The sequence below is a fragment of the Cyprinus carpio genome, chromosome B22 (genome assembly GCF_018340385.1).
Source record: "Cyprinus carpio isolate SPL01 chromosome B22, ASM1834038v1, whole genome shotgun sequence".
Lineage (NCBI taxonomy): Eukaryota > Metazoa > Chordata > Actinopteri > Cypriniformes > Cyprinidae > Cyprinus > Cyprinus carpio.
The window spans coordinates 5,652,034-5,667,040 of NC_056618.1; the positions used below are offsets into that span (position 1 = coordinate 5,652,034).

At 35.1% G+C, this 15,007-nt stretch overlaps 1 protein-coding gene and 1 long non-coding RNA gene across 2 annotated transcripts in view; one reads left to right on the plus strand and one right to left on the minus strand.

Moving 5' to 3' along the window:
- Positions 1-15,007, minus strand: part of LOC109054090 — a 59,750-nt gene that overhangs the window by 4,283 nt on the left and 40,460 nt on the right. The gene's annotated exons all lie outside the window — the stretch shown is intronic.
- The window catches only part of LOC109055037, an 86,007-nt gene continuing 77,517 nt past the window's right edge, over positions 6,518-15,007 (plus strand). Inside the window, exon 1 of the long non-coding RNA XR_006157751.1 lies at positions 6,518-6,562. This is a non-coding gene — a long non-coding RNA (uncharacterized LOC109055037). The remainder of the gene's footprint in view (positions 6,563-15,007) is intronic.

The following is a 15,007-nucleotide window of genomic DNA, read 5'->3' on the forward strand; positions in this document are numbered from 1 at the left end:
GTCAGAGATCCAGTCTGTTTGTCTAGCTTCAGTCTGTCTTTGAATAACGCACCGGGGCCATCATATGTAGAGGGATTTCCATCTGCTTCATTCATTCTAGCAATGATTTCATCACCAAACTTCCATATTATGTTACTTCCTCTCAGTTCTTCAGTAACATCAGCATGTAGAGTGACAGAATCTCCCACCATCACTGATACTGACTTCACTTCATCAGCATCAACACCAAACACACCTGAAGAACAAACAGAAACAGTTTACATATATATATATATATATATATATATATATATATATATATATATATATATATATATATATATATATATAGTAAACATGCACAATATTGTAATATTTATGCTCTAAATACAGTATATTAATGACAGCAAATTATCAGGCAATATATTGTTTGTTTACAGCTCTATTACTGTATTTGTACTGGGGGAAATGACAACGTTACACTATATGTGACAATATAGTTTCATGAGTTTGAGCAGTTCTCGACCCTCTTTTTTAATTCTCAATAATGTATAGATCAGGTGGGATATTATGAGCTCATTTAAGGTCAGTTCCTGAACTAACTATATTCTTGCAGAATGCTACATGCTCTTGTGCAATGATAAATTACATTTTGTGTCTGTTAAATAAAAGCAACACTAATCACTATAACAAATACGGCAAAAGAGATCTGTGTATTTTTTATTAAAAACACTAAGTAGAAAATCCAGAATTTAATCTGCATTACTTCTGGGCTCAGCATTATTTAAATTTAAAAATACTTTTTTTTTTAATCCTCTTTCCAAAAATCTATTTACCATAAAACTTTCAAAAAGTCACTTTACCGAGCTTGAGCTCAGTCCCTTAATACACTTTTTCTTTTTTTTTCTTTTTTTGCCAGCAGTCTGGTATTTACGAAATGCAGTAGATTCTTAAAGTTTGTAAGTAGTGTCAGAAGTTTTTTTTTTTTTTTTTTACAAGTTTATAAATCTACCTCTAGTTTTTCACTGTATCAGTAATGCAAGTAAACAGATTTATTTCATTGTGTCTCTTGAAAATTAAGGCTAATTTGGCTTGGAACTTCTACAAGACAGAATGCAAATTGTAAAAAGTATGCAATATCAAAAAAAAAATCTAAAGAAAACTTGCACACACACCAAAAAAAAAAAAGAAAAAAAAAAAAGAAAATCGAATCTTATTCTTAATGTAAATGTCTCAGATTTTTTCCCCAGTTAAATTTATTCTTATTTTTATTCTGAAGTATAAATAAAGTAAAACTGGCTCATATCTGGATATATGTTTCTAGTATCTGGATTTTTTTATGATTTATTGAATGAATATTAAATGACAGAGCACAGCTCAGCACACAAGCATGGATGTTTCACATGGACACACAAAGACTGAAGAAGTGGCACTGGCACAATGATGCATTCATTTTATTTGCTGTTTTAAATGTAAAATATTTCATATTTTACATTTCGGAATAAACATTGTGGGTTTGGGATGGCATAACTTATTCTTAACAAGTAAAACTTGCAAAAACAAAGTAAAGTGCAAAAAACAAGTAAAGCGCACCCTAAGCTGGCCTAATGTTGCAAGTACAGGTTGCAACAATAGCCATGATTATAAGCTTGATGGTAGTTTATGGCAAATGTACCTACTTTTATTAGTAGGCCGCACCCTGAATGAGAGAGACAGTAACTCAACCGGACTCAAGTCCAAGAGACTGACTTACTGATTGAGAGAGTCACTGAATTCTGTTTTTCTGTTCTGTTTCGTTTAAATAGTACATGCGTTCGAGTTGCAGACAGTTTTTATGTAAAATAGTAACACTCCGAATATTACAGACTGTCAGCGCCCTCTAGTGTTCACTACTAAACACACACGCGCACAAACAACTTACTCCAAAAACACCCTTACAGCAGGGATAGGCAGCGTCGGCCCTGGAGTGCCGCTGTCCTGCAGAGTTTAGCTCTAACCCTAATCAAACTCACCTTAACAAGCCAATCAAGGTATTTAGGATCACTAAGGCTACAGACAAGTGAGATTTTTGTCTATGTTGGAGCTAAACTCTGCAGGACATCGGCACTCCAGGACCAACGTTGCCTACCCCTGCCTTACAGTGTTAGTGTTTGATTGGTCAGAACGTATATTTATGAAAAGTGATTTGAGTTTTTATAATAAATAAATAAATAAATAAATTAATAAATAAATAAACTGTAGCTAGAATATATATATATATTATATAACTATATATAGATATATATCTATATATATATATATATATAAATAAGAAGATAAAAGTCTGTTTCTGATTTATATTAAAAACGAAAATGTTAAATTAACATAAAAAATAAAGTTGTTACTCACCGTTCACGAGTATTAAAACCCAAAAAAGGAAGGTATTATTCATCATTCTGATGTCGCTTCTGATCGCGTGTGAACTACAACAGCATTGATTCAGGTCACTGATGATAGTGTCAATCCTCCCAAGTCACGTGGTTTCGCGAGAACGCGGGTGTGTCGCGTCATAAGTCTACTATTTCGAAATGTTCCAAAGTGAATCTTGACTAGATCGAAATCATGAAATACTTGTTTATTCGAGGTGTGTGATCTTCTGCATATTATTAGTCACTAGATGGTGGTAAATGTGTAAAGTTTTGTCGAAATAAAAAAAAAAAAAAAAAAAAAAATTAAGACAACAAATTGACATAAAATAAAGATTAAATTCACATTTATTCACAAAATGTTTTTATTTCTACTATATTGGTTTAAAATAGAAAGTTCCATATAGATTCAATTACCCACCCATTCCCACAAAAGAGTAAGTAGTCTGTCACCGTCTGATTGTTTAAGAGAAAAATAAATAGATAAGCACAACAGTAAAATTTTTAAATTAAACAACATTATTGGTTACTATGCATCAGGTAAGCGAGAAACTGTCAACTCTGCAGGCAATGGCCTTGGATCTAAAACTGATCAAATCAAGTTCACTCACAGAATAGTGTGTGTATGTAAAAGTAAAGAGTAGCTAGATGAAGAGAAGACAATCAAGAGAAAAAAAAGTGTGAACTATTTGTTTGAGCTTGTATTGTGTATGAAGGCCTTCTTGCATGAATCTCATCCCCTCAAAACAGCTTTACTTTGGTAATAAAAATAACTAATACAGTTTGCACTGAATGCTTTTGAGACTCTAGCAGCTCAGTTTCTGAGTCAAAGTGAAACCTGCTGTGGTTTAATTCACATCAGTTAAGTGGAAAACTGACTCAAATGAATGTGGCTTCTGTTGAGTGGACAAACGTCTCGCTCCTTTGCATGTGTGCGGTTGATTTACGTGCAAAAACTAAGATATTATTTTCCTTCAAGACAGAACTCCACTCAAAACAGATAGGCTACATTATAAAACAATAGTGAATCCATAAACAGTCAGATTAGATATTCATCAAACAAAATTCATGTATTGGTATGCATATGGTGTTCTAAAAGGTTAAGGGGTATAAAGCCAGACTTCCACGTTCCGCCTGGAAACAAAGATACCGTGGCGCCAAACCCCCTCACGAAAGAAGTCATGTTTACAACTGTGACAAAGAGGGCTTATCAGGATCAATTAATTCTGAATTTTCAAAAGTAGGTGAAATATTTAATGTTCGCGGCATAGAATCTTTAAAATATGTCCAAGAGTTTTTACACACCGGTCTGTTTTTGTGGCGACATTTCCACGCCTCAAAACGTGATGATGAACGAAACAAACTGTGATTGGTTGTTTGACATGCCGGTCAAACGGCCTCATGGGCGGGCCTTGGCCAATGAAAGCTGCCATAGATTCCAGACCTTCAGTCTGAAGACTACACCGCAGGTTATCTAGGCCACACACACTATTTAAAGGGGGCATAACACACACGGTGTCACCCAATCTCATGCTATTCTTTTGTACCTATATCCTTCATATCTCCAAAAAGTCTTTAGTTTTATCATATTTATAAAAGAATGACACAGTTTTATGATTCTCTCTGGAGCCGAGCTCCTGGAAGCACGCCATGGGTGGAGCTAAAGAGTACAGAGCACCTGAGCACCAAATGCCAACAAAACAGACATTTGATGCCGTTTCACTTCCGTCTGCAGTTCTGAATCATGACCGGGATCTTTAATAGCTGGGGCCACTCTGTCTTTCATTATCAAACGATGTGCAAATCCAGTGTCGAACTGGAACTTGTTTATAAAACGTTCTTCAACAAACACACTTGTGAAACTCTGTTTTCTGCCCTGGAAAAACAAACTGTATCCACAGTTTACATAACACTGGGTTCATTAGGAAGCTGAAGAAAGTTATCTTTCCCTTACAACCAAAAACCCACTTCTTTGGAGACATTCCTCCCGAGCAAGTACAGTGCAGCACTGCCACCAGATGAAGCTCGTTGATGGGCGCGATCTGCTCTTGCTTTGGTCAATGCGTGCACAGGAGCATTTTTCTCGGGAGAAATGCCCATATTAGGAGTTCCACCCCCGTCTACGTCATGAAAGGCGCCACGATCGAAAAAATAATAAAAAAAAAAAAACTCTCAGAAACTTGTATGAACTGTCATGTTCAAATTGTTTTTGAACCTTTGTCCATGCCTTAACATGAATCCAACTCTTTAACAGTGTAAAATAACTCCGAATGCATGAAACAGCATTGTACAACCACCCCCCCCTCCAAGATAAATGAAACAATGTTAAACATGCCATTCTGTCTTCATAAATCTACATCAGTTCTTTTTCCAGAACTCATCACTAAACGATCTCAAACAGTTGAAGAAAATGATTCATGCGTTTGTTTTGTTCTGTTTATGTTTTTTTCCTCTGATTGGTGAGTAATAAATAGGCTATGCATGGCCTTTAGCCAAAATGGTTTAAATAATTAAATTACCTAAATATTTAGGTTTACATTTACATGTACATATAATTCTGAACTCCAGACTCTGAGGACAAAAAAAAAAAAAAAAAAAAATATAGATATATATAATATATTAATATATATACATTGCCATTTAGCTATGCAGGTTATTCTTTCACTCTGTTTCCGTACTGGTCTCACTGAAATACAGAGCAATACGATCGAGTGGCGGCGGTGCTTTAGATCGAGCAGAACTCGGTATAATCAATATAGAGGTTGGGAGACATTTCTAAAGACAATATCATGATATTCAGAGACAGACTGCTGATAAAACACAGAGACGAGATTTCACTATCACAAACATCACTAATGGAACACACTGGAGTTTCTGAACTAATAGCCCATCGATCTTGGACAAAAACAAAAATTCATAGCACAGTTTATGGTGAGTAGCCTATTACACATGTAAATAGCACTTTTTTACCTATACTGTCACTTAATCTTAGATTTGATAATTTTATTGTATTATTTTTTTTTTTAACTCTCCAGCTCCTGTGCCTGTTCCTGTCATCATCACAGATACTCTCCTCAGTGTTCATCATCATCATCATCATCATCATCATCATCATCAGGGTTCAAAAGTGTGCTGATGGATGGGTAATGGACAAAGAAAATAGTTTTCCTTTAAGACAGAGCTTCCACTGTACACACAATAGATAGCCTACATTGAAACAAAGTAGTGAATGCATAAACAGTCAGATTTGATTTTAAACAAAAACTAAATGCGCTTAGTTTGTCCATTAAGATACTTAGCGTACCTGCTAGCTGTGTGTAAGGGATCTATAGCCTACTCTTTAAAATCGCTATTAAATTTACCTTGGAAACAAAGCTTTGTTTCTGTGGAAGTCAATATAAACACGCTAACTATTTTATGGAGGCTAGCGATATACAACAAGATGCGAAACTGAACCGCAACCCCAGTTGTTGCTCACGTGGTCATGCCTAATCACGCGCACTTTAGTTTTTTTTCTCTCGTCGCTCTCCTCTCCTTCTCTCTTTCTCCTCCTTGCCTCACCGCGAGTTATCAAACAACACACGGTAGGCTATTTAAGATCATGAAACAACAACGCAATTCTGTCGTGTTTCTGGCTGTTTTTTTTTCTTACATTAAAGGATCAGCCACTGAACAGATCTCCAACGCCTCAAGAAAATGATTTCGCTCCCCACGAGCATGTTTTGTTCTGTTTGTATCTTCTACCTCTGATTGGTGTGTAATAAATGTATTTATGAACTTAGTTTACAGATGAGCTAATTTTTATATATATATAAACTTTTAAATGTTTAAGTTTACGTTTAACATTTAAATTTAATTTTTATCTCTAGGCGCTGAGGCAGATGAGATCGTGTCAGCGCGATGGAGGGAGATTCTTTCACTCTCCGAAACTGGTTTTACTGAAAGACAGACGATCTTGAGTGGAGGTTTGGATCGAGCAGAACTTTTATTATCAAAATAAAGTCAGGAAAACATCATTAAAATCCAGTGGACACGATATTCAGAGACAGACTGCTGCTCGACAGTCAGACTGGAGATCTCACCATCACAAACATCACTAATGAACACACTGGAGTTTAGGAACTATTAGTGATCGATGTTGTAAATAATGTCTTAAAAATTCATTGTCACTGTTTATGGTGAGTAGCCTATTATAGATGTAAACAGTACTTTTAATTTATATATTGAACTACTGTTAGTTGTGCTATTATTTCTTTTTTTTATTTTTTTTTTTTACTCTCCAGCTCCTGTGCCTGTTCCTGTCATCATCAGATACTCTCCGCAGTGTTTCATCATTCATCATCATCATCATCATCATCATCATCATCATCAGGGTTCAAAAGTGTGCTGATAGGGAAAAATGGGTACAGCGGACAAAGAAATATTTGTCCTTTAAGGACAAGAGCTCCACTGTACACACAATAGATAGCCCTACATTGAAACAAAAGTAGTGAATGCATAACAGATCAGATTTTGATTTAAAACAAACTAAATGCGCTTTAGTTTTGTCCATTAAGAATACTTAGCTACGCTAAGGGATCTATACTCTTTAAATCGCTATTAAATATTACCTTGGAAACAACTGTGGAAGGCTGCGTTAAAAAAGTGAACAATGGAGGCTAGAGACTGTCAAAAAATGCAAACCAACCCACACATCTGCTGATGGTCATCGATCAACTCTGTCAGACTTTTTCATCTCTTCTTCAGAGTAGGACAGTGATAATATCATTGAAACACCGCAAGTTCTTCACAGTGTATCACTTTAAAATCAGAAACAATGCCAATTACAACGTGTTTAGGGCGGAGTTTTTTTTTTTCTTTATACGGATCAAAGCCTATCTGAACAGATACTATCTCATGCAGCCTTTTAAGAAAATGATTCAAGAGCATGTTTTGTTGGTTGTGTCTTCTACCTCTGATGGTGTTGTAATAAAATGTATTTAGAACTTCGTTTAAATATGAGCTATTATATATATAGAATATAATATATATATAGATATATATATATATTAATATATATAATAATAATATAATATATATATATATATATATATTATATAACTTTGGAAATTTCAATGTTGTCGTCGTTTCCATTAACATCCATATAAGAGCAAAGAGTAGATGGAGCTCCCTCTAGGGGCTGAGGCGATGCGATGTGTAGGCATTACTGACGCTGGTTTTGAGATTAACACGGGCAATATAATTTTACATACCGTATCTGGAGAGTGTTATGTAGTACGCTTGGTTGTACTATTTACAGGACGTTATATGTATATGTGAGTGTGTGTGTGTGTTTGTATGATAGAACTTATGTAATATGTGTAAGTCGCTATGTGGAAAATTAATAAAGTAAATTAAAGAAAGTGCATTACATGACATGAAATGTACGATATTCAGAACGAACAATAATATACTGAATCATGGCCTGAGCCCTCTAGAAAATTTACATGAGAAAAACTATGGTGTTACGGTTACAACACAGTAAAATGACCACACCTAGCTTACCTAAGTGGCATGGTTACTGTTTGCAAGGAAGGAACAGGTATTAAATTCATTTAAACAGGCTTCTGAATATGTAACCAGTATGAATTGTATAATGATACATTTCAGCCCCTGTCACTTTCAAATTTGGTTCAAATTTACATTATAATTAAGAATTCTTATTATTAGCGCTGCCTATTCCATCGATCTCCTGTCACCTCATAGTATAGATACTCCTGGGCAAGTGTTAATGATCAATTAATACATCGATCTGATCCAACATGGGCGTGCTCTGCAATACTTCAAGTGGTTCAGTGTTTCATGATGAATTCCTTTTATATTTAAGAAACAGTGGTCTGATCTCAGCATCAGTCTCTCTTTTTTTGGTGTTAATAAACTTGAAGTGTTCCCTGACCTGTTGTATTTTCCATTACAAAGTAGCTTATTGCCGACATTACAAAATACGGATATCGATTAAGTGTTAAATGTTGAAAAGTAAAGTTGGATATTATCATGAACTTTCTATCCACAGTGTATTTTTTTTGACTTCTTATGGTCCAAGAAGTGTTCATATCTGGAGACAACTGTTGACAAAAATACAATGTTTTATTTGAAAGGATGATTTTTTTACAAGTACTTTTGTATTTTTGACTGTTAGCTTGTTTTTACTCATTCTACTTACTACTTTTTAAATATATAGCATTTTGCATATGTTGTGTAATTTTCAAAAAAAAAAAATTCTTGGGACTAGTGAAATGATGAGCCACACATTAGGTTTACAAATGGATTATTGAAAAAGCTATATGATACACCCAACAAAAAATAAGAAACAAAAAACAGTATTCTCCAAAATTATTCAAACATTCTTTCTAGAACTGTGAAATTTTATTAAAGGTCTATTTCAGTTGTTGTTAAACTGCCCTAAATTGCGCGTTTTGTTGACGGCCATATTTATTTTCATTTCCATTCTGTTAGGTACAGGCTAACAATGAAAACTCTAATTATTAGCATTTGGAATGTATGTGCACAAATAACCTGCTTCTTTGGTCAGTTTGATGAAATTACTTTAGTCCAAACATTGAAGTGTTTACATACATAGAGTTTCCATTACAGCCAGACCACCTCCTGATCTCTGCATTCACTCCGAAGAAACCCACAATTCATTAAAATAAGCATGTATGGCGTGAAATAAACCCAAAGACTGTCCTGTAAAGGGGTTATAACAATTATTAACAATAATTATTCAAATTTAACATAGCCATGATAATCATATGATCGAACGATCGCATGTTAATGTCAACATATAAGTTATGTAGCACATAAACTTTTACTCACCTTTGGAAGTGGTTATCGTTATTAGCTCTTGCTGCTACATTTTGCCATTCTGTTTGTTTCAACGCAAACCGGCCCCCTCTGGGTCGTAGAGCAAAATTTTTTGGGCGGGCGACATTGTCGGCTGCGCGCCTCGAAAGTGTCGCCGCCCTCATCTCCAGACTGCACTATCGTTACTCAGGAGAGGAGTCAACTTTGGCTGAAATCAGACAATCTGGTGGCTTTCTGAAATCAGGCTCTCTAAAGTATGTATTTGTGAAAATTAGTTCTAAGTTTTTACTATTGATTGTTCAAATCTGGAGTTTTGGAAAGTGGCACGACCAGGAGGGGCACCCTGGGCTGGGCAAGAGGCACTGTCAACCTACTCTTACATTCGAGAATCAAAAAATCTCTTTTCAGAACACATGATAGGAAATTTGTTTTCGTAATTTAGTGTAGGAGCGGAGTATGTTGTTTAAAAAGCAAAAACGCTGTTCACTTACAAAGGCCTTCATTAGAAATGCAAGGCAGACGTAAGAAATATAATATTTAAGATGGGCCTGTGACATTAAGGATTAAAGTGCCCTAACATGATTGTTTTGGCTAAATTCAGCTGAATATTTATTATTTTGTGGACACGAAGCAACCAACAAAATTTTATAATGAACGGGTTGATATCCACCACATAGTGGCAGTTCAGTCTTCATAAGAAGAATGACTTATGTCCAAACATTTTTGAAGTATTTGATCATTTCATACATCAGAGTAGCAGAAAGGAAATGGAAAAGGATTAAGCAGTATGGGTTTAATTTCTATACCATAAGACATTAGTGGTATGATATAATTAAAGGTCATGTCGGCTGATATAATGACAACGCATTAGCTCAATGTGTCTCCTTTCTGCCATTTAAATTTTATGGACTTTTATTTTTTTTAGCTACAATGCAAAGCATACACTTTTTAGCTCTCAACGCCTTGTACATAAAGGGAGATCTGCTGCTACGTTGCATTATTTTAAAGTGACGCACTCGAGAACCTTTTTTTCTTCCGCGCCAGCTGATGATTCCCAAAGAACATATTCCTTTATCTGTTGCTAAAGTTAAGAGTCAACACGGCCATGTGAAACGGCTTTTTTTATTAGTGGGGACAGTTGTCCAAAGCCATCTACGGTCACGATGTGGAAAATAAACTTGCATAGTATGCCGCCCCACATTTAATGCGAAGAAAGAAGGACCGCAGTAGTGCGGAAGCAGCATCAGGGAGAGATGCATTGTTTATTGTAGGCAAAAGCAAAAGTGGCCACTTTATTTGCCTTCTGAATCAGCTAGAATGCATTCGGGACATATACGCTTCAAGCTACTTACAACCAGAAACAGCAATGCATTTTAAAAACGACCGTTCTTTGGGAAACCTAGGAGAGGAGGTAATTCTGACTTACGACTACGCACAATCGGGCCTTCTGAATTCAGCCTACTTAAGTGCGTTCGTACTTCTGGCTCATATCTGCTTGCTGTGAATAGAATGCTTTATTAGTTTTTTGCTATACTGAATGGGGTAATGCATTAAGCCATGTACTTTCACGTTAAGTGCGTTTTAGCGCATCCCAGTGATTCATTTGTGAATTTGACTTGGTCCAGAAGATTGCAGCAGCTGTGTGTTCATAAATCATGAAATGTGTGTGTGTGCAGTGTTGTTTTAGCTTTTAAACACCCATACTCCATCCTACATCTAACCTACGATACAAATATTGCCTATCATGTCTATGAGAGATAGAGAGAGTAGACAGGGTCACACTAAGTGGACTCAACTGTCGCATTGTGGCTTGGGTAGAGATAGAGAGAGAACATGCAAAGTGACTTCACTGATCGTGTGGCTTGTGTAGCGAGCTTCATCACTGTGTCTGCCTCGCGTGAATCTATTCCTCTTTCGGGCTTGAACTGATGGTCAAAACTAAGGAAATTATTAACTGTCTTTACATTTATTTTGAAAGATGAAGCGCCGCGCTAATGGAAAGGGGCTTTGGCTTTACATATCCGACGGAGTTGCCTTGCAGTCGTTAAGCAATCACAATGCACGGGTCAGCTGGCAAATCAGAGCAGACTGCGCTTGTCCGAAGAGGACTTTGGCTAGAAAATGATGTGTTTGAGAGAGCGAACGCGCTAATTAGAGGAACCTAAAATAATATACAGTAATATTAGAAAAAATAAAGTGTTTTTTTGAACACTAAAGAATGTCAGCATATTCTATTAACTCCAAATACACAAAATACGGATCTTTAAAAAAGGACATAAGACCCCTTTAATAATCAACATTCAAATTAAATTTAAATTGTTTTTAATAAAGAGACCATTAAGTACATTAAATAAAAGTCACACAATCACACATTACAGTACATCTCTCTCTCATCTCTATCTCTCTCTCTCATCCACACATAAAAAACCTCAAACTTTCAGATTTCAAGATATTGTCATATTTTTGTCCTTTTGAGACCCATTCCAAAAGATTCTGTAAAAATGTTTAGAAATAGTTAAACTTTCCCTTTATTGAGGTTCAGTGGCATACTGCTTTGATAAGTAATTAAAGCTCACATGAGTTTTAGTTTGCTCATTGTAAGCTACTGTTCATAATACCCTATTAGATTTGTGTTTTATTTAACGTCTACACCTTACCCCAAACCAAAACCTACCCCTACCCCTTAAATTGTAAATACAACAATTATCGTGTTGTGTAATGAGACAAAAATGACACAATATTAAACTGTGCATGTTCAGTGACTGTAGCTGTAGTTCCCTTCTTTAAACATCATACGCAGCAAAACACACTGCAAAAACACAGTAAACTGGTCATGTATCTCATCGGGAGAAATTATGTACACCGCATGAAATTAAACCCTGATCCAAAATTAATAATAATAATAATAATAAGTATAATAAATAAGAATAATAATAATAAGCTTAACAGACCAGGCAATACTAATCTGACATCTGAAGGATTATAGAGAGACGGTCATTAGTGCCAATGTGTGATGATTTCGCTCAAAATCTATATTGCAAATCAAAATAAAAATAGTTGATCTTTTAAAAAGACTCACCCCTGACAGTGAAACACCGGAAGCACACCTCCTCTGTACTGTCCTTGTTATTGTGTGATAAAAACTTGAGCACTCAGTCTTGCATGTTGCTCTGATGGCATGAGATCTCCAGTTTAGAATATGGAGATTGTAGTACTTAGTTTGTAAATCTCACATAAAGTCTTCTTTGATATTACATCAGTGGTCACTTTTCCCTCTCTAGATAGTTTGTTATTGGAAGTTGTTTTGGAGGTCCTAAACCTCAACTCGATCATCTCCCAGTATATTAGCAATGCGAATTCTGATGACAGAATTTTTCTCACTACACATCAAGAAAACTAAAACAAAAAAAGTATATTAGCAATGCGAATCTGTGACAGAATTTTCTTCACTCCATCAAAACTGATTATGCAGAACACAAGGAAATGTTGTCTAGTAATAGAGCTTCCAGTGCACACATACACAGTAAATCTGTATAAAAGAACCCAGGTGTGACATCCCCCAATGGTAAACATATTTAAAGATTATGACATATTACAGTCTTGGAAAATAACTGGTTACAAAAGCTGTCCACGAGGTGGCTAATCCCTGTTCAAAAGGTACACTTTTGTTTTGTACATTATGTTTACCCCTAAATGGTGCATATTTTGTACCTAATAATATCATATATTATATACCTTTTGAAAAGGTAAAACCACAGTGACAGCTTTTGTACCATTTTTCTGAGAGTGTATTATTAATAATATGAATAATTAGGACTGAGTTTACAAAGATAATGCTCTAAACAGTGAGAGTATTGCACTAAAAGAGACCTTAAGGCTTTCAGAGCTGTTTATACAGAGAGAAGATGGCCTGTGGGAAGAGTCTGTTCCTCTAGCCTACATGTTCTAATTGCGAAGAAAAGAACACAAACAAAACAACAAGTAGTAAGCAAGAAGTAATAAATTTTGAGTTGTTATTCAGTGGAGTGCAACAACGATAGTGTCAGTTCTAATAATTGCGCGTCACCAGCTTTCAATAACACTGATCACAATTGATTGAAAGTAATGAAGGGTTGGCACCGCGCTTCTTCCTCCTAGTACGGGCACTTGGAGGCTCAGGAAATAAGAATTCCTGGTTGGCCACATTCAAATATGAGGATTTTGTTATTTATTTTTTTTTTTTTGCAATAACGCTGAAGCTTTATTCATCAGTACCACAGTATTACCACGATATTGTCGAGGGATAAGTTGCAAAAAGTCTTGTTCCAAACTTTTTTTCTGTACAACAAAAGAATTGAACATTTAAATGGCAATAAAACAATACAAAACATTGTAAAAGTAAACAAAACATTTCAAACAGATTAACACTTTACAATAAGGTCTCATATTAGTTAACCTTAGCTCGGGTCATTAAATATATACCAGTTTAAACTTTCCTTTGAGTAATATATGTGCTATTAAATGTTGAAACAGTAACTTTAAGATTAATCAGAGTGCTTGTGGAAGAGATTGTTCACTGGCAGTTTATTTTAACTAAATGAATTAACTACCCATACTAAGCCTTGAAGTGTGACCTCTGAGACAACTAAAGAATTCAAAAACATTTTCAAACAATATCGAGAGTCATGCTTGTTTAGTTCAGTACCATGCTGTAGTCAGATTAAAATGTAAAAAATAAAAAGTTTGAAAATAAATAGTCTATTAAGTCTATAGTGATGCTGTAGTCAGATTAAAATGTAAAAAATAAAAAGTACATGACCTGTTTTAAAACATGTAAATAAAAAGTAGCATAGCTGCTTCCTTTATATGGGCTCCAGGAGTTGCCTAACGGCTGCATTTATGCTGTTCATTTAGCGCCATCTGTTGTCAGAGAGTGAATGTGCACGTTCATTCAGTTCGTTTAGTTTCGTATCGTTTCACTATGTTCCTTCTTTTTCTTATGTATTTTTGGCATTTTTGGCTTTTGTTTGCACTATCCATTAAATATAAATTTAAGATATGAACAATTGTATTTTTGACGAGTCATAATTATAATTTGACTAGTCACGAATGACAATAAGAGATATCTGCAATTATAATTGCACGTAGTAAGAAATCGGATTAGAGATCATCTTAACTATAATTGTACTAGTCCAAACCGCCATTTAAGATATCTTTAATGTACTTTACAGATATTTTCAATAGACACGTCATACATCCGCAGATTCAATTAGAGATATCTCTAATTCAATTTCGGCTAGTCACAAAAACACAGGTTTATAGTGTTGAGAAATATCTAGAATTGAAATTGCATCTAATCGAAATGCGGCTGTTGTGTGCACATCAGAATACAATTACTGCATCTCCTCCCCACCATAGGGTCTGCTAAACTGCTAATTAACGATAAAAAAAGTCTTGCCCCTTTTGGTTGTCATGGAATGTTGACGAACAAGCTAAACTGGATGAAGTGCTTCAATGGATATTAATATAAATTAAATATCTGGATGCAAGCCTTGTGTGGTAAAAGTTCTCCAGGGTGCATGTATGTTTAGGCTGTGATTTTCAATTGAATCAATTGTTGCAAAAATAGACCAACTGCAGTGTAATGTTTCAATAAAGGCAGAAAATCACAAACTGCTCATCTGACTTTATTATAATATTTAGAACAATGAAAAACAAATATTTTTATTTATTATTTTAAGGGAAGGTAGTGTAATTTGCAAGATTTTATCATTACCATTATTCTGTTCTTTTTATCTCAG